An 18,374-nucleotide genomic window follows, 5' to 3' on the forward strand; every position below is an offset into this window, starting at 1 on the left:
CACGCTTGAGTCCGTCCAGGAGCTCATCTGCGGCAGGGCTCTTGTTGTAGATGGCAACTGGGCGGGAGAACCTGTCAGGTTCATCAACGTGTATGCGTCCCCACTGAAGAATGAGCGTTTGGAGCTTTTCCAGACCCTGCGGCTTCAGCTTGCCACCACCAGGACCTTAGTGATGGCCGGGGATTTCAACTGCCCCATCGAGGAGGATGGTCGTAGTTCTGGCACATCTGCCAAGTTGGACATCACGTCCAAGCTGCTCATCGAGATGGTAACCGAGGCCTCTCTTCAGGACGTGGTGGGCTCCATGGGGAGAGGCTCCACGAACTATTCGTGGAGCCGACCCGATGGCTCACTCCGCTCCAGGATTGACTTTGTGTTCACCTCTCGGGCAGTCAGGCAGAGTAGGCACTCGATGGTCTCCTGCTTCTTCTCCGACCACAGAGCCATTCACTTACAAGGTGTCCTCGGCGACGGTTTTCCATCCGGCCCCGGCTCCTGGAAGCTGAATTGTGCTCTGCTGGCTCAGGATGAAGTCGTGGAGGAGCTGAGAGCAGCCTACGCAATGTGGCAGTCCTACAAGGGTAGCTTCCAAACAGTCTCTGATTGGTGGGAATATGTTAAACTTGAGTTTCGCTGTTTCTTTCAGGCCAAGGGTCGACAACAGGCGTGTGAGAAGAGGAGGGACTTCAGAGGGCTGCAGCGCGAGCTGCGGTCGCTGCAGGACCTTCTTCACTGCGGCTGGGACGTGAGGGAGGAGCTGGAGGAGACCAAGAAGAGCCTGAAAAGGCACTTTGAGGAGGAATCCAAGCGAATCGTCTTCCGTTCCAAAGTGGAGAATCTGGAGAAGGGTGAGAAATGTAACTCATTCTTTTTCAGGAAACTTCATGCCGGTCACACGCCCCTGAACGAGCTGCGAGACGAGAGCGGAAACATGCGACGTGGGAAGGAGGACGTGATGAGGGTCGTCAGCGACTTCTACAGCGAACTCTACTCCCACAAGACTACTGACCCTGACGCTGCTGATAAGTTCCTGTCAGGTATCACTAACCATCTTGATCCTGCAGGCACGGCAGCCTTGGACAAACCTCTGATGGTGGGCGAATTGCTCTCTGCCGCTAAATCCTTTAGGACCGGCAGGACCCCGGGCAGTGATGGTCTTCCAGCGGAGCTCTATGTAGCGCTGGGAGACCTCATCTGTCCGGACCTGTTGGACCTGTACGAGGAGATGGTGGTGGAGGGTAGAATGCCTCCATCTTTGAGGGAAGGAATGGTCACGATCCTGTACAAGCGGAAGGGAGAGAGGTGCGACCTGAGGAATTGGCGTCCCATTACTCTGCTCAACGTGGACTACAAGATCCTGGCCAAGACGATGGCGACACGACTTAAGACGGTCATCGGACGGATCATCCACCCGGACCAGACCTGCGGCATCCCTGGACGTCGCATCGCAGACAGCCTCGCTCTCGTGCGGGACACGGTCGAGTACATCAAGGTCCGCCGCGCACACGCGGCCCTGGTCTCCTTGAATCAGGAGAAGGCCTTCGACCGGGTTTCCCACGAGTTCATGGGCCGAGCTCTGCACCGGTTAGGTTTGGGTAACATGTTTTGTTCGTATGTCCGTCTGATGTATTTTGATATCCACAGCTCGGTGTTGGTGAACGGCTGGAAGACTGACCCCTTCCCTGTCCTCTCTGGGGTCAGACAAGGCTGCCCTCTATCACCTCTTCTTTTTGTTTGTGTTATAGAACTCTTCGCAGAGGCTATCCGGCAGAATGGAGAGATCAGAGGGATCACCGCACCGGGTCCGGGACGACACGAGGTCAAGTGCTCGCTCTACATGGACGACGTCACCGTCTTCTGCGCTGATCGTGGTTCAGTCGACGCCCTCGTCCAGACGTGTGAGAGGTTCAGCCGGGCTTCAGGGGCCAAAGTCAACTGCAGGAAGTCGGAAGCCATGCTCTTCGGGGATTGGCAGCCGGCCTCCTCCGCCCCCTTCCCCTTCAACATTCAACCGGATTTCCTCAAGGTGCTGGGAGTCTGGTTCGGGAAGGAAGGAGCGGCCCTCAAGTCCTGGCAAGAACGCTTGGCCAAGGTGAAGCAACGGATCGGACTCTGGAGCCTCAGACACCTCACTTGTGAGGGTAAGGCACTCGTCCTGCGTAATGAGGTCCTGCCCGTCTTGCAGTACACGGCGCAGGCCTGGCCCCCACACGTCACTGTGTGCAGGGCCATTACCAGGACAGTGTTTCACTTTGTCTGGGGATCCAAGATGGACAGAGTCAGGCGGGCCGTCATGTACAAGGAGCCTCGCAAGGGTGGGAAGGGCGTTCCAGATATCCCCACCCTCCTGCGATCCTCTTTTGTGTGTGATTGTGTCCGCCGGACTTTGCAAGTCAAGAATGGCTCCGCGGGCAGGTCCATGTCTCGCTTCTTCCTGCTTCCTCTTTGGAGGCGACTCGGCTGGGACAAGTGGGACAGCTCCTTCCCCTACAACTGGACGACGCCATGGTTCTACGGAGACGTCGTTCGATTTGTGGGGGAGCATCAACTGGAGGGACTCAAGCCCGACTTGTGGAAGCCCAAAACTATCCACAAGCTAATCAGAGCCAAGGATGACGTGGAGAACATCACAGGACTTCACCAGGACACGCTGGAGACTGTGTGGACAAATGTGTCGTCTGACAGGCTGACCAACGGGCACAAGGACTTGTCGTGGATGGCGATTCAGGGCGGACTGCCCGTCCGGTCATTCATGCATGCCCGGAACCTGTGCAAGACCCGGTACTGCCCAAGGTGCCCCTTCGTGGAGGAAACATCTTTGCACACTTTTTGGGACTGCGGATTTGCACAGCGCCTATTGACTGCACTTGAGGACGACCTGAGGAACTCTGTCCCCAGGGCGAGCCTATCGCACCATTCTGTGCTTTACGGACTCTTCCCTGGGGTTCATACCGTCGGAGCCATCCAGGAGGCTTGGCGCCTTATGAACTGCTTCAAGGATGCCGTTTGGGTCGCCAGGAACCGGCTCATCTTGAGGAGGGAGAGGATGTCCATCCAGGACTGCCGCAGGCTGATCCACAGCCTGCTCAGAGACTATTCCATCATGGACGGTCCGGAGGACGAGGATGAGGACTAAACCCCTCCTCCCCCTCTCCCCTTATGTGTCTTGTCTTTCAATAAAGCTTCGGGCCTGTGATTTTCCCCTCCCCATCCCCTTTTTCCCAATCCCCATCCCTTATCACGGTTCGTCGTACTGTATTGATTGACATGCTTTTTCTTTCAGATTGAGTGTTTTGTGTAGCATAGGGGTGTGATGTGTCTAGTTAGTGCGTCGTATCCTCATGCTATGTAAATATGATGTAGAATTCTGTGAGTACTGGGCTGCGGCACTGTACACTGTCTGTTAACTTATTTTTTGTGCTAATAAAAGATATATTCAATCAAAAAAAATCTGTTCTTATCAGTTTAATATCTGATACGTCCCCTATCTGGGGACCATATATTAAATGGATTTTTAGAACAGGGAGATGGAAAAAGAGCTTGCTCTGTCCACTCCACGCATTGACCTGGTATTGCAGTATCTCCAGGACCGGTGCACCCCTTCTTTAATGCAGTTTCTAAAATCAGAAAGAATTGAATTCAATGTTTTTTGTTCATTTTGCTTGTTTGTCGGATTTTGGGATGGACTCTTTGGCTTTGCTTTTCTTCTCCTCATTGGATTTTTCATGTTCAAAGTTGCAGAAGCCAGATTACAAGCTCATTTTGGTTCAACTTCAGCAACTGTGCATTGCATTGCCATGTAATGTGATGCAATGCTATCTTTCTAGCTCTCCCTTTTTACTTCCTTTTGGATAAACAGACATATTAGGCAAGCATTTTGGAGCTTTCACCTAAATAACTACAGGTGGTGAGATAAGCTGCACAATATAATTGACCTTTCAGTATATTGTTGCACACACACCATCTATTTAGCAAATGCCCTTGTTATCAACAGCAGCCTTTTAAACTCACCTGAGCTAACAGGTATGTGCGCTGGTTACTCTGCTGCGCTTAAAATTTCTTTTTTGGTTTGCTACAATGCCTTTTCTGAAACATTGTCTCCTTCTGCTGGAACACTGACTTCTTTCATTTAATGCCTGCAGACTATAAAAGAGAACCCAACCCAAAAAGTTTGGTTGATTAGTCTGTGGCATTCTGTTAAACTGTTGCTTATGGCGGTCTCTGTGAGCTTCTCAGCGACATTCAGCCAGCCAGGTATCCTGCCTGCAGTAGATGGAATGTGGCAATGGAACGCTGGCTGCGCGTGTCATAATAGGCTCTGAGCCTTTATATACCTGTGCACAGCAGCAGCCACCTTCAGTCTGCTGCTGGACAGCCAGCAGCAGCAGCAGTAGGAGAGGTATGTAATCAGGAGCCCTCCTGCTAAGGGTAGACAGCTGCTCGTTCCACCCCACCCCCCGCCTTAATTGGTTCTCCTCCCTTCCAACGGTGTTGAGGCGGGTGGGAACAGCAGGGGGTGAAGGTGCTGTGTTTAAAGAGGTGGAGTTATGCAGATCTAAAACGCGTGGATTGCAGCAGCAGCAAGCCGAAAAGTGCAGGCATGTAAGGGATCTAGAGGTTGACAACATGTCTTCTTAACGGGAGTCCAGGAGCTCATCTCCACAAATGGACTTTTCAGGATCCTTGGGTGGCTCCGTAGTTTGAAACCAATTCTGGTTATCGCTTCTCGGCCTTTTGGCTAAGATCAAGTGTAGTATCTGTTCTTATCAGTTTAATATCTGATACGTCCCCTATCTGGGGACCATATATTAAATGGATTTTTAGAACAGGGAGATGGAAAAAGAGCTTGCTCTGTCCACTCCACGCATTGACCTGGTATTGCAGTATCTCCAGGACCGGTGCACCCCTTCTTTAATGCAGTTTCTAAAATCAGAAAGAATTGAATTCAATGTTTTTTGTTCATTTTGCTTGTTTGTCGGATTTTGGGATGGACTCTTTGGCTTTGCTTTTCTTCTCCTCATTGGATTTTTCATGTTCAAAGTTGCAGAAGCCAGATTACAAGCTCATTTTGGTTCAACTTCAGCAACTGTGCATTGCATTGCCATGTAATGTGATGCAATGCTATCTTTCTAGCTCTCCCTTTTTACTTCCTTTTGGATAAACAGACATATTAGGCAAGCATTTTGGAGCTTTCACCTAAATAACTACAGGTGGTGAGATAAGCTGCACAATATAATTGACCTTTCAGTATATTGTTGCACACACACCATCTATTTAGCAAATGCCCTTGTTATCAACAGCAGCCTTTTAAACTCACCTGAGCTAACAGGTATGTGCGCTGGTTACTCTGCTGCGCTTAAAATTTCTTTTTTGGTTTGCTACAATGCCTTTTCTGAAACGTTGTCTCCTTCTGCTGGAACACTGACTTCTTTCATTTAATGCCTGCAGACTATAAAAGAGAACCCAACCCAAAAAGTTTGGTTGATTAGTCTGTGGCATTCTGTTAAACTGTTGCTTATGGCGGTCTCTGTGAGCTTCTCAGCGACATTCAGCCAGCCAGGTATCCTGCCTGCAGTAGATGGAATGTGGCAATGGAACGCTGGCTGCGCGTGTCATAATAGGCTCTGAGCCTTTATATACCTGTGCACAGCAGCAGCCACCTTCAGTCTGCTGCTGGACAGCCAGCAGCAGCAGCAGCAGGAGAGGTATGTAATCAGGAGCCCTCCTGCTAAGGGTAGACAGCTGCTCGTTCCACCCCACCCCCCGCCTTAATTGGTTCTCCTCCCTTCCAACGGTGTTGAGGCGGGTGGGAACAGCAGGGGGTGAAGGTGCTGTGTTTAAAGAGGTGGAGTTATGCAGATCTAAAACGCGTGGATTGCAGCAGCAGCAAGCCGAAAAGTGCAGGCATGTAAGGGATCTAGAGGTTGACAACATGTCTTCTTAACGGGAGTCCAGGAGCTCATCTCCACAAATGGACTTTTCAGGATCCTTGGGTGGCTCCGTAGTTTGAAACCAATTCTGGTTATCGCTTCTCGGCCTTTTGGCTAAGATCAAGTGTAGTATCTGTTCTTATCAGTTTAATATCTGATACGTCCCCTATCTGGGGACCATATATTAAATGGATTTTTAGAACAGGGAGATGGAAAAAGAGCTTGCTCTGTCCACTCCACGCATTGACCTGGTATTGCAGTATCTCCAGGACCGGTGCACCCCTTCTTTAATGCAGTTTCTAAAATCAGAAAGAATTGAATTCAATGTTTTTTGTTCATTTTGCTTGTTTGTCGGATTTTGGGATGGACTCTTTGGCTTTGCTTTTCTTCTCCTCATTGGATTTTTCATGTTCAAAGTTGCAGAAGCCAGATTACAAGCTCATTTTGGTTCAACTTCAGCAACTGTGCATTGCATTGCCATGTAATGTGATGCAATGCTATCTTTCTAGCTCTCCCTTTTTACTTCCTTTTGGATAAACAGACATATTAGGCAAGCATTTTGGAGCTTTCACCTAAATAACTACAGGTGGTGAGATAAGCTGCACAATATAATTGACCTTTCAGTATATTGTTGCACACACACCATCTATTTAGCAAATGCCCTTGTTATCAACAGCAGCCTTTTAAACTCACCTGAGCTAACAGGTATGTGCGCTGGTTACTCTGCTGCGCTTAAAATTTCTTTTTTGGTTTGCTACAATGCCTTTTCTGAAACATTGTCTCCTTCTGCTGGAACACTGACTTCTTTCATTTAATGCCTGCAGACTATAAAAGAGAACCCAACCCAAAAAGTTTGGTTGATTAGTCTGTGGCATTCTGTTAAACTGTTGCTTATGGCGGTCTCTGTGAGCTTCTCAGCGACATTCAGCCAGCCAGGTATCCTGCCTGCAGTAGATGGAATGTGGCAATGGAACGCTGGCTGCGCGTGTCATAATAGGCTCTGAGCCTTTATATACCTGTGCACAGCAGCAGCCACCTTCAGTCTGCTGCTGGACAGCCAGCAGCAGCAGCAGTAGGAGAGGTATGTAATCAGGAGCCCTCCTGCTAAGGGTAGACAGCTGCTCGTTCCACCCCACCCCCCGCCTTAATTGGTTCTCCTCCCTTCCAACGGTGTTGAGGCGGGTGGGAACAGCAGGGGGTGAAGGTGCTGTGTTTAAAGAGGTGGAGTTATGCAGATCTAAAACGCGTGGATTGCAGCAGCAGCAAGCCGAAAAGTGCAGGCATGTAAGGGATCTAGAGGTTGACAACATGTCTTCTTAACGGGAGTCCAGGAGCTCATCTCCACAAATGGACTTTTCAGGATCCTTGGGTGGCTCCGTAGTTTGAAACCAATTCTGGTTATCGCTTCTCGGCCTTTTGGCTAAGATCAAGTGTAGTATCTGTTCTTATCAGTTTAATATCTGATACGTCCCCTATCTGGGGACCATATATTAAATGGATTTTTAGAACAGGGAGATGGAAAAAGAGCTTGCTCTGTCCACTCCACGCATTGACCTGGTATTGCAGTATCTCCAGGACCGGTGCACCCCTTCTTTAATGCAGTTTCTAAAATCAGAAAGAATTGAATTCAATGTTTTTTGTTCATTTTGCTTGTTTGTCGGATTTTGGGATGGACTCTTTGGCTTTGCTTTTCTTCTCCTCATTGGATTTTTCATGTTCAAAGTTGCAGAAGCCAGATTACAAGCTCATTTTGGTTCAACTTCAGCAACTGTGCATTGCATTGCCATGTAATGTGATGCAATGCTATCTTTCTAGCTCTCCCTTTTTACTTCCTTTTGGATAAACAGACATATTAGGCAAGCATTTTGGAGCTTTCACCTAAATAACTACAGGTGGTGAGATAAGCTGCACAATATAATTGACCTTTCAGTATATTGTTGCACACACACCATCTATTTAGCAAATGCCCTTGTTATCAACAGCAGCCTTTTAAACTCACCTGAGCTAACAGGTATGTGCGCTGGTTACTCTGCTGCGCTTAAAATTTCTTTTTTGGTTTGCTACAATGCCTTTTCTGAAACGTTGTCTCCTTCTGCTGGAACACTGACTTCTTTCATTTAATGCCTGCAGACTATAAAAGAGAACCCAACCCAAAAAGTTTGGTTGATTAGTCTGTGGCATTCTGTTAAACTGTTGCTTATGGCGGTCTCTGTGAGCTTCTCAGCGACATTCAGCCAGCCAGGTATCCTGCCTGCAGTAGATGGAATGTGGCAATGGAACGCTGGCTGCGCGTGTCATAATAGGCTCTGAGCCTTTATATACCTGTGCACAGCAGCAGCCACCTTCAGTCTGCTGCTGGACAGCCAGCAGCAGCAGCAGCAGGAGAGGTATGTAATCAGGAGCCCTCCTGCTAAGGGTAGACAGCTGCTCGTTCCACCCCACCCCCCGCCTTAATTGGTTCTCCTCCCTTCCAACGGTGTTGAGGCGGGTGGGAACAGCAGGGGGTGAAGGTGCTGTGTTTAAAGAGGTGGAGTTATGCAGATCTAAAACGCGTGGATTGCAGCAGCAGCAAGCCGAAAAGTGCAGGCATGTAAGGGATCTAGAGGTTGACAACATGTCTTCTTAACGGGAGTCCAGGAGCTCATCTCCACAAATGGACTTTTCAGGATCCTTGGGTGGCTCCGTAGTTTGAAACCAATTCTGGTTATCGCTTCTCGGCCTTTTGGCTAAGATCAAGTGTAGTATCTGTTCTTATCAGTTTAATATCTGATACGTCCCCTATCTGGGGACCATATATTAAATGGATTTTTAGAACAGGGAGATGGAAAAAGAGCTTGCTCTGTCCACTCCACGCATTGACCTGGTATTGCAGTATCTCCAGGACCGGTGCACCCCTTCTTTAATGCAGTTTCTAAAATCAGAAAGAATTGAATTCAATGTTTTTTGTTCATTTTGCTTGTTTGTCGGATTTTGGGATGGACTCTTTGGCTTTGCTTTTCTTCTCCTCATTGGATTTTTCATGTTCAAAGTTGCAGAAGCCAGATTACAAGCTCATTTTGGTTCAACTTCAGCAACTGTGCATTGCATTGCCATGTAATGTGATGCAATGCTATCTTTCTAGCTCTCCCTTTTTACTTCCTTTTGGATAAACAGACATATTAGGCAAGCATTTTGGAGCTTTCACCTAAATAACTACAGGTGGTGAGATAAGCTGCACAATATAATTGACCTTTCAGTATATTGTTGCACACACACCATCTATTTAGCAAATGCCCTTGTTATCAACAGCAGCCTTTTAAACTCACCTGAGCTAACAGGTATGTGCGCTGGTTACTCTGCTGCGCTTAAAATTTCTTTTTTGGTTTGCTACAATGCCTTTTCTGAAACGTTGTCTCCTTCTGCTGGAACACTGACTTCTTTCATTTAATGCCTGCAGACTATAAAAGAGAACCCAACCCAAAAAGTTTGGTTGATTAGTCTGTGGCATTCTGTTAAACTGTTGCTTATGGCGGTCTCTGTGAGCTTCTCAGCGACATTCAGCCAGCCAGGTATCCTGCCTGCAGTAGATGGAATGTGGCAATGGAACGCTGGCTGCGCGTGTCATAATAGGCTCTGAGCCTTTATATACCTGTGCACAGCAGCAGCCACCTTCAGTCTGCTGCTGGACAGCCAGCAGCAGCAGCAGCAGGAGAGGTATGCAATCAGGAGCCCTCCTGCTAAGGGTAGACAGCTGCTCGTTCCACCCCACCCCCCGCCTTAATTGGTTCTCCTCCCTTCCAACGGTGTTGAGGCGGGTGGGAACAGCAGGGGGTGAAGGTGCTGTGTTTAAAGAGGTGGAGTTATGCAGATCTAAAACGCGTGGATTGCAGCAGCAGCAAGCCGAAAAGTGCAGGCATGTAAGGGATCTAGAGGTTGACAACATGTCTTCTTAACGGGAGTCCAGGAGCTCATCTCCACAAATGGACTTTTCAGGATCCTTGGGTGGCTCCGTAGTTTGAAACCAATTCTGGTTATCGCTTCTCGGCCTTTTGGCTAAGATCAAGTGTAGTATCTGTTCTTATCAGTTTAATATCTGATACGTCCCCTATCTGGGGACCATATATTAAATGGATTTTTAGAACAGGGAGATGGAAAAAGAGCTTGCTCTGTCCACTCCACGCATTGACCTGGTATTGCAGTATCTCCAGGACCGGTGCACCCCTTCTTTAATGCAGTTTCTAAAATCAGAAAGAATTGAATTCAATGTTTTTTGTTCATTTTGCTTGTTTGTCGGATTTTGGGATGGACTCTTTGGCTTTGCTTTTCTTCTCCTCATTGGATTTTTCATGTTCAAAGTTGCAGAAGCCAGATTACAAGCTCATTTTGGTTCAACTTCAGCAACTGTGCATTGCATTGCCATGTAATGTGATGCAATGCTATCTTTCTAGCTCTCCCTTTTTACTTCCTTTTGGATAAACAGACATATTAGGCAAGCATTTTGGAGCTTTCACCTAAATAACTACAGGTGGTGAGATAAGCTGCACAATATAATTGACCTTTCAGTATATTGTTGCACACACACCATCTATTTAGCAAATGCCCTTGTTATCAACAGCAGCCTTTTAAACTCACCTGAGCTAACAGGTATGTGCGCTGGTTACTCTGCTGCGCTTAAAATTTCTTTTTTGGTTTGCTACAATGCCTTTTCTGAAACGTTGTCTCCTTCTGCTGGAACACTGACTTCTTTCATTTAATGCCTGCAGACTATAAAAGAGAACCCAACCCAAAAAGTTTGGTTGATTAGTCTGTGGCATTCTGTTAAACTGTTGCTTATGGCGGTCTCTGTGAGCTTCTCAGCGACATTCAGCCAGCCAGGTATCCTGCCTGCAGTAGATGGAATGTGGCAATGGAACGCTGGCTGCGCGTGTCATAATAGGCTCTGAGCCTTTATATACCTGTGCACAGCAGCAGCCACCTTCAGTCTGCTGCTGGACAGCCAGCAGCAGCAGCAGCAGCAGGAGAGGTATGTAATCAGGAGCCCTCCTGCTAAGGGTAGACAGCTGCTCGTTCCACCCCACCCCCCGCCTTAATTGGTTCTCCTCCCTTCCAACGGTGTTGAGGCGGGTGGGAACAGCAGGGGGTGAAGGTGCTGTGTTTAAAGAGGTGGAGTTATGCAGATCTAAAACGCGTGGATTGCAGCAGCAGCAAGCCGAAAAGTGCAGGCATGTAAGGGATCTAGAGGTTGACAACATGTCTTCTTAACGGGAGTCCAGGAGCTCATCTCCACAAATGGACTTTTCAGGATCCTTGGGTGGCTCCGTAGTTTGAAACCAATTCTGGTTATCGCTTCTCGGCCTTTTGGCTAAGATCAAGTGTAGTATCTGTTCTTATCAGTTTAATATCTGATACGTCCCCTATCTGGGGACCATATATTAAATGGATTTTTAGAACAGGGAGATGGAAAAAGAGCTTGCTCTGTCCACTCCACGCATTGACCTGGTATTGCAGTATCTCCAGGACCGGTGCACCCCTTCTTTAATGCAGTTTCTAAAATCAGAAAGAATTGAATTCAATGTTTTTTGTTCATTTTGCTTGTTTGTCGGATTTTGGGATGGACTCTTTGGCTTTGCTTTTCTTCTCCTCATTGGATTTTTCATGTTCAAAGTTGCAGAAGCCAGATTACAAGCTCATTTTGGTTCAACTTCAGCAACTGTGCATTGCATTGCCATGTAATGTGATGCAATGCTATCTTTCTAGCTCTCCCTTTTTACTTCCTTTTGGATAAACAGACATATTAGGCAAGCATTTTGGAGCTTTCACCTAAATAACTACAGGTGGTGAGATAAGCTGCACAATATAATTGACCTTTCAGTATATTGTTGCACACACACCATCTATTTAGCAAATGCCCTTGTTATCAACAGCAGCCTTTTAAACTCACCTGAGCTAACAGGTATGTGCGCTGGTTACTCTGCTGCGCTTAAAATTTCTTTTTTGGTTTGCTACAATGCCTTTTCTGAAACGTTGTCTCCTTCTGCTGGAACACTGACTTCTTTCATTTAATGCCTGCAGACTATAAAAGAGAACCCAACCCAAAAAGTTTGGTTGATTAGTCTGTGGCATTCTGTTAAACTGTTGCTTATGGCGGTCTCTGTGAGCTTCTCAGCGACATTCAGCCAGCCAGGTATCCTGCCTGCAGTAGATGGAATGTGGCAATGGAACGCTGGCTGCGCGTGTCATAATAGGCTCTGAGCCTTTATATACCTGTGCACAGCAGCAGCCACCTTCAGTCTGCTGCTGGACAGCCAGCAGCAGCAGCAGCAGGAGAGGTATGTAATCAGGAGCCCTCCTGCTAAGGGTAGACAGCTGCTCGTTCCACCCCACCCCCCGCCTTAATTGGTTCTCCTCCCTTCCAACGGTGTTGAGGCGGGTGGGAACAGCAGGGGGTGAAGGTGCTGTGTTTAAAGAGGTGGAGTTATGCAGATCTAAAACGCGTGGATTGCAGCAGCAGCAAGCCGAAAAGTGCAGGCATGTAAGGGATCTAGAGGTTGACAACATGTCTTCTTAACGGGAGTCCAGGAGCTCATCTCCACAAATGGACTTTTCAGGATCCTTGGGTGGCTCCGTAGTTTGAAACCAATTCTGGTTATCGCTTCTCGGCCTTTTGGCTAAGATCAAGTGTAGTATCTGTTCTTATCAGTTTAATATCTGATACGTCCCCTATCTGGGGACCATATATTAAATGGATTTTTAGAACAGGGAGATGGAAAAAGAGCTTGCTCTGTCCACTGCACGCATTGACCTGGTATTGCAGTATCTCCAGGACCGGTGCACCCCTTCTTTAATGCAGTTTCTAAAATCAGAAAGAATTGAATTCAATGTTTTTTGTTCATTTTGCTTGTTTGTCGGATTTTGGGATGGACTCTTTGGCTTTGCTTTTCTTCTCCTCATTGGATTTTTCATGTTCAAAGTTGCAGAAGCCAGATTACAAGCTCATTTTGGTTCAACTTCAGCAACTGTGCATTGCATTGCCATGTAATGTGATGCAATGCTATCTTTCTAGCTCTCCCTTTTTACTTCCTTTTGGATAAACAGACATATTAGGCAAGCATTTTGGAGCTTTCACCTAATTAACTACAGGTGGTGAGATAAGCTGCACAATATAATTGACCTTTCAGTATATTGTTGCACACACACCATCTATTTAGCAAATGCCCTTGTTATCAACAGCAGCCTTTTAAACTCACCTGAGCTAACAGGTATGTGCGCTGGTTACTCTGCTGCGCTTAAAATTTCTTTTTTGGTTTGCTACAATGCCTTTTCTGAAACGTTGTCTCCTTCTGCTGGAACACTGACTTCTTTCATTTAATGCCTGCAGACTATAAAAGAGAACCCAACCCAAAAAGTTTGGTTGATTAGTCTGTGGCATTCTGTTAAACTGTTGCTTATGGCGGTCTCTGTGAGCTTCTCAGCGACATTCAGCCAGCCAGGTATCCTGCCTGCAGTAGATGGAATGTGGCAATGGAACGCTGGCTGCGCGTGTCATAATAGGCTCTGAGCCTTTATATACCTGTGCACAGCAGCAGCCACCTTCAGTCTGCTGCTGGACAGCCAGCAGCAGCAGCAGCAGGAGAGGTATGTAATCAGGAGCCCTCCTGCTAAGGGTAGACAGCTGCTCGTTCCACCCCACCCCCCGCCTTAATTGGTTCTCCTCCCTTCCAACGGTGTTGAGGCGGGTGGGAACAGCAGGGGGTGAAGGTGCTGTGTTTAAAGAGGTGGAGTTATGCAGATCTAAAACGCGTGGATTGCAGCAGCAGCAAGCCGAAAAGTGCAGGCATGTAAGGGATCTAGAGGTTGACAACATGTCTTCTTAACGGGAGTCCAGGAGCTCATCTCCACAAATGGACTTTTCAGGATCCTTGGGTGGCTCCGTAGTTTGAAACCAATTCTGGTTATCGCTTCTCGGCCTTTTGGCTAAGATCAAGTGTAGTATCTGTTCTTATCAGTTTAATATCTGATACGTCCCCTATCTGGGGACCATATATTAAATGGATTTTTAGAACAGGGAGATGGAAAAAGAGCTTGCTCTGTCCACTCCACGCATTGACCTGGTATTGCAGTATCTCCAGGACGGGTGCACCCCTTCTTTAATGCAGTTTCTAAAATCAGAAAGAATTGAATTCAATGTTTTTTGTTCATTTTGCTTGTTTGTCGGATTTTGGGATGGACTCTTTGGCTTTGCTTTTCTTCTCCTCATTGGATTTTTCATGTTCAAAGTTGCAGAAGCCAGATTACAAGCTCATTTTGGTTCAACTTCAGCAACTGTGCATTGCATTGCCATGTAATGTGATGCAATGCTATCTTTCTAGCTCTCCCTTTTTACTTCCTTTTGGATAAACAGACATATTAGGCAAGCATTTTGGAGCTTTCACCTAAATAACTACAGGTGGTGAGATAAGCTGCACAATATAATTGACCTTTCAGTATATTGTTGCACACACACCATCTATTTAGCAAATGCCCTTGTTATCAACAGCAGCCTTTTAAACTCACCTGAGCTAACAGGTATGTGCGCTGGTTACTCTGCTGCGCTTAAAATTTCTTTTTTGGTTTGCTACAATGCCTTTTCTGAAACGTTGTCTCCTTCTGCTGGAACACTGACTTCTTTCATTTAATGCCTGCAGACTATAAAAGAGAACCCAACCCAAAAAGTTTGGTTGATTAGTCTGTGGCATTCTGTTAAACTGTTGCTTATGGCGGTCTCTGTGAGCTTCTCAGCGACATTCAGCCAGCCAGGTATCCTGCCTGCAGTAGATGGAATGTGGCAATGGAACGCTGGCTGCGCGTGTCATAATAGGCTCTGAGCCTTTATATACCTGTGCACAGCAGCAGCCACCTTCAGTCTGCTGCTGGACAGCCAGCAGCAGCAGCAGCAGGAGAGGTATGTAATCAGGAGCCCTCCTGCTAAGGGTAGACAGCTGCTCGTTCCACCCCACCCCCCGTCTTAATTGGTTCTCCTCCCTTCCATCGGTGTTGAGGCGGGTGGGAACAGTAGGGGGTGAAGGTGCTGTGTTTAAAGAGGTGGAGTTATGCAGATCTAAAACGCGTGGATTGCAGCAGCAGCAAGCCGAAAAGTGCAGGCATGTAAGGGATCTAGAGGTTGACAACATGTCTTCTTAACGGGAGTCCAGGAGCTCATCTCCACAAATGGACTTTTCAGGATCCTTGGGTGGCTCCGTAGTTTGAAACCAATTCTGGTTATCGCTTCTCGGCCTTTTGGCTAAGATCAAGTGCTTTATTGCAGGAGATTGTGGTTGAAGGGCACTCGGGTACCCCTCTCCTTGGCCTGGCAGGATCGTCCACTTTGGTGGACTTAACCTGCTTGCTGCTATTAGGGAGAGGGCTTAGTCCCAGGGTAACGAGTTGCGATCCCCCAGCTTCCAGGTGTTTTTCGCTGCAAGAACACTGGGAGCGCAGATTGCAAGCGGCTGCAATTTGCAACCTTGTTGCGTTTTTCCATGGAGGTTGACCCTAACCTCGTGCCTCTTTATGCGAGGCTAAAAAACTCTATCCGAGTTCACTTCACGGCGGGTGGCTCGGATATGAGGAAATTAGGGTATGTAGTCCAGGACGTGCTCAGGAACCTACTTGGCGTACAAAGGAATGAAATTCTCTCCATCCAGGATTATCCCAGAAGAGGTGACTATGACATCACATTCACCGGAGAAGGTATTTTTAGAGATGTACTAGAAAAGTTAAAAAAAGTTGAAAATAGTCCTGTTTTGAAAGGGATACAAATTGTTGAGCACGTCCTGGATGAGGTAAGACTGGTTATTGTAAAAATATTTTCGCCCTTTGTTTCTGCTCCAGAAGTAATGTCATTTCTAGCAATTTATTTTAAAAGTGTTAAATGTATTGGGAAGATATTAAACGAATATAACATATGGACATCTAAGTGGAAATTCCTTGTGAAGTGTACAAGAGATCCAAATACACCAGGTGGTATACGGCTCCCCCCTGCCCGTTTCAAAATTGGGCAAACAAATGGGGATTTCTTCTTTTCTGGGATGCCAGTATATTGCAGAAATTGTGGGCGCTATGGTCATTCAAAAGAAAACTGTCATGTATCATGTTGAAATTGTGCTAGTGAAGAACATGAGACAAAAGAATGCCCTAAGGAAAAGAAATGCAGTTTTTGCCAGACTCCAGGTCACTTTTATTTTTCTTGCCCTCACAGATTTCGGGAAGATGAGCAAAAGGGGAAGTCCAAGACGTCCGACCAAGGACCAAAAGATCAGACCACCCCTCAGGAGGAGGAACAACAACCTGGAGCCTCTGGAGACAATAAGGGCGTACCAAATAGTGAAGTGTCTCCAGAGTCTATGACAGGTAAAATACCAAATCCCAAAACCTGGCTGCAGGACCTGCGGGAGTCCAAAAGGAGGGCTGAGAAGGAGCAGAAGGGCACTACTGGTAAGGTCAAAAGGGACCGGCAAAAGGCCGACACAGAAGCCCATGCCCAGTCTGGGTCTCCTAGTGCTGAGGGCGCTGAGTGGATAAAGGTGGGTCCTAAGAAAAAGAAAAAGGGTGGTTCGGAGGAGGCAGCAGGAGGTGAACAGATGGACACTTCTCCTGAAGGGGACGTGGACGCTGGACCCTCAGGGGTTTCGGTCTCCGCTGCTACAGGTGGGGACCGGGATCTTGCTGCCTCTGAAGAGTCAGAGGCTCTGCCTTGTGCGCAACCTCCTCCTATAGGACGACCTTCTACAGGTCAAACAGGGGCGGCGGAACCCCTCGGGGACCCACCTGATGAGGAACTGCATGGCCAGCCAATGGAGACCCAGCGGGTTCTGCCAGCCAGCCCTCCGAGCTATGCCAGTGTAGCGTCGGGTTTATATAAATGTGGTAATCTTTCCTCCTCCACGGAGACTCTCGTGACGATACTATCAGATGAGGAGGGAGGCGCAAGCCCAGTGGTCTGATCAGGTTCATCGGACAGGTAAATCCGTTGCTCTTAGTTACCTAAGTAAAATTTCTACATTTTCTAATGATGGCTGAACTCAAAGGTATTTCCCTCAACGTGAGAGGCATAAAATCTAACACGAGAAGAACTGCTCTTTTTAATTTTTTTACGTGTTTTACTGCATCTGTATTTTTTCTGCAAGAATGTAATATCCCACATGAAATGTCATATCAAAAATATAAAGATGAGTGGAAGTGTGGGCCATCTGTCTGGTCCGGATCGAATGCTGCAGGATCAGCGGGTGTAGCCATACTTTTTAAAGGGAACGTTTTAATTGATTTTATTCAGGAAATTTTACCAGGTCGTATTTTATTAGTAAAAGCTTTTATTGATGGTATTAGATGGCAGTTTTTAAATTTTTATGGATCCCCAGAAAAAAATGAAAGAGCCGAAATGCTTGATCTTTTACCATTATTTATTAATAACTCTGAACCTTTTATCTTAGCAGGGGATTTTAATTGTGTTTTAAAAGGTGAAAACCGGCGCTCCAGCTCTGTAAGCAGGAACTACGATAAAACCTCAGGTATGCTACATGATATAGTCAAAGATGCTAAATTGATAGACATATATAAAGAGTGTCATAGTGACAGCCCAGAGGACGCCGGTTTCACTTGGAGCAATGCTAATTGTAGCTCTAGGATTGATTTTATTTTTGGTTCAGATAAAACAATACCTGCCAAATGTGAAGTTTTAACTAATATATTTTCAGACCATAAACTTTTATCCTTTACCATAAAAGTAAATGACAACAAAAAATGTGGTAAGAAAAGCTGGAAAATGAACGTATCCCTTTTAACCGACCCGCAGATTTTATCAGATTTTATTGAGTTTTATAGGAAATGTAGAAAAGGGAAAAAAACAAATGAGACTATGAGTGTATGGTGGGATAGAATGAAAGTAAAAATAAAAGACTTTTTTATTAAAAAGAGTATATGTAGAGCCAAAGAAAAATATGAAGAATATAGAATTTTAAATACCCGCCTACAAACATTATTTAAGCTCAGAGACAATGGGATAGATGTACAAGTTGATATTTCAAACTTAAAAGAAGAGATTTCAAAATGGCTAGAACAAAAAGGAAAAGAGATAATTTTTCGTTCTAGAGTACAACATATAGAAGAAAATGAAAAGTGTTCCAGATATTTTTTTAGGAAAAATAAAAAAGAAAAAGTGATAATTGACCATATAGATGGTGAGAATAATATAAAAAATATGCTGGGTAAAGTTGAGGTTTTTTTTTCTAATCTTTTTAATGGAAAAAATATAGATAATAAATTAATGGATGATTCGCTGCAAGGACTAACAGCTGTTTTAGATCCCGCATCCCAAGAGTTTTTATCCCAAGTTTTAACGGAACAAGAAGTGTTAAAAACTATTAAAAGTTTTAAAACTGGAAAGGTCCCTGGTCCTGATGGCATCCCAATAGAATTTTATGTATGTTT

General features: G+C 46.3%; 9 non-coding genes across 9 annotated transcripts; all 9 read left to right on the forward strand.

Moving 5' to 3' along the window:
- Positions 1-3,408: 3,408 nt before the first annotated feature.
- LOC141197138 (U2 spliceosomal RNA) lies at positions 3,409-3,603 on the forward strand. Its single transcript, XR_012269482.1, has one exon. It is a non-coding gene; the product is annotated as a U2 spliceosomal RNA (small nuclear RNA).
- A 1,115-nt stretch (positions 3,604-4,718) lies between these two features.
- LOC141197008 (U2 spliceosomal RNA) lies at positions 4,719-4,909 on the forward strand. Its single transcript, XR_012269355.1, has one exon. It is a non-coding gene; the product is annotated as a U2 spliceosomal RNA (small nuclear RNA).
- A 1,115-nt stretch (positions 4,910-6,024) lies between these two features.
- Positions 6,025-6,215, forward strand: LOC141197009 (U2 spliceosomal RNA). The gene has a single exon (XR_012269356.1). It is a non-coding gene; the product is annotated as a U2 spliceosomal RNA (small nuclear RNA).
- A 1,115-nt stretch (positions 6,216-7,330) lies between these two features.
- Positions 7,331-7,521, forward strand: LOC141197010 (U2 spliceosomal RNA). The gene has a single exon (XR_012269357.1). It is a non-coding gene; the product is annotated as a U2 spliceosomal RNA (small nuclear RNA).
- Positions 7,522-8,636: 1,115 nt separating this feature from the next.
- LOC141197011 (U2 spliceosomal RNA) lies at positions 8,637-8,827 on the forward strand. The gene has a single exon (XR_012269358.1). It is a non-coding gene; the product is annotated as a U2 spliceosomal RNA (small nuclear RNA).
- A 1,115-nt stretch (positions 8,828-9,942) lies between these two features.
- Positions 9,943-10,133, forward strand: LOC141197013 (U2 spliceosomal RNA). Its single transcript, XR_012269360.1, has one exon. It is a non-coding gene; the product is annotated as a U2 spliceosomal RNA (small nuclear RNA).
- A 1,118-nt stretch (positions 10,134-11,251) lies between these two features.
- Positions 11,252-11,442, forward strand: LOC141197014 (U2 spliceosomal RNA). Its single transcript, XR_012269361.1, has one exon. It is a non-coding gene; the product is annotated as a U2 spliceosomal RNA (small nuclear RNA).
- Positions 11,443-12,557: 1,115 nt separating this feature from the next.
- Positions 12,558-12,748, forward strand: LOC141197109 (U2 spliceosomal RNA). Its single transcript, XR_012269454.1, has one exon. It is a non-coding gene; the product is annotated as a U2 spliceosomal RNA (small nuclear RNA).
- Positions 12,749-13,863: 1,115 nt separating this feature from the next.
- LOC141197106 (U2 spliceosomal RNA) lies at positions 13,864-14,054 on the forward strand. The gene has a single exon (XR_012269451.1). It is a non-coding gene; the product is annotated as a U2 spliceosomal RNA (small nuclear RNA).
- Positions 14,055-18,374: the final 4,320 nt, after the last annotated feature.

This window comes from Phyllobates terribilis, unplaced genomic scaffold, assembly GCF_046119375.1.
Source record: "Phyllobates terribilis strain yellow unplaced genomic scaffold, ASM4611937v1 Scaffold_79__1_contigs__length_6888602, whole genome shotgun sequence".
NCBI lineage: Eukaryota > Metazoa > Chordata > Amphibia > Anura > Dendrobatidae > Phyllobates > Phyllobates terribilis.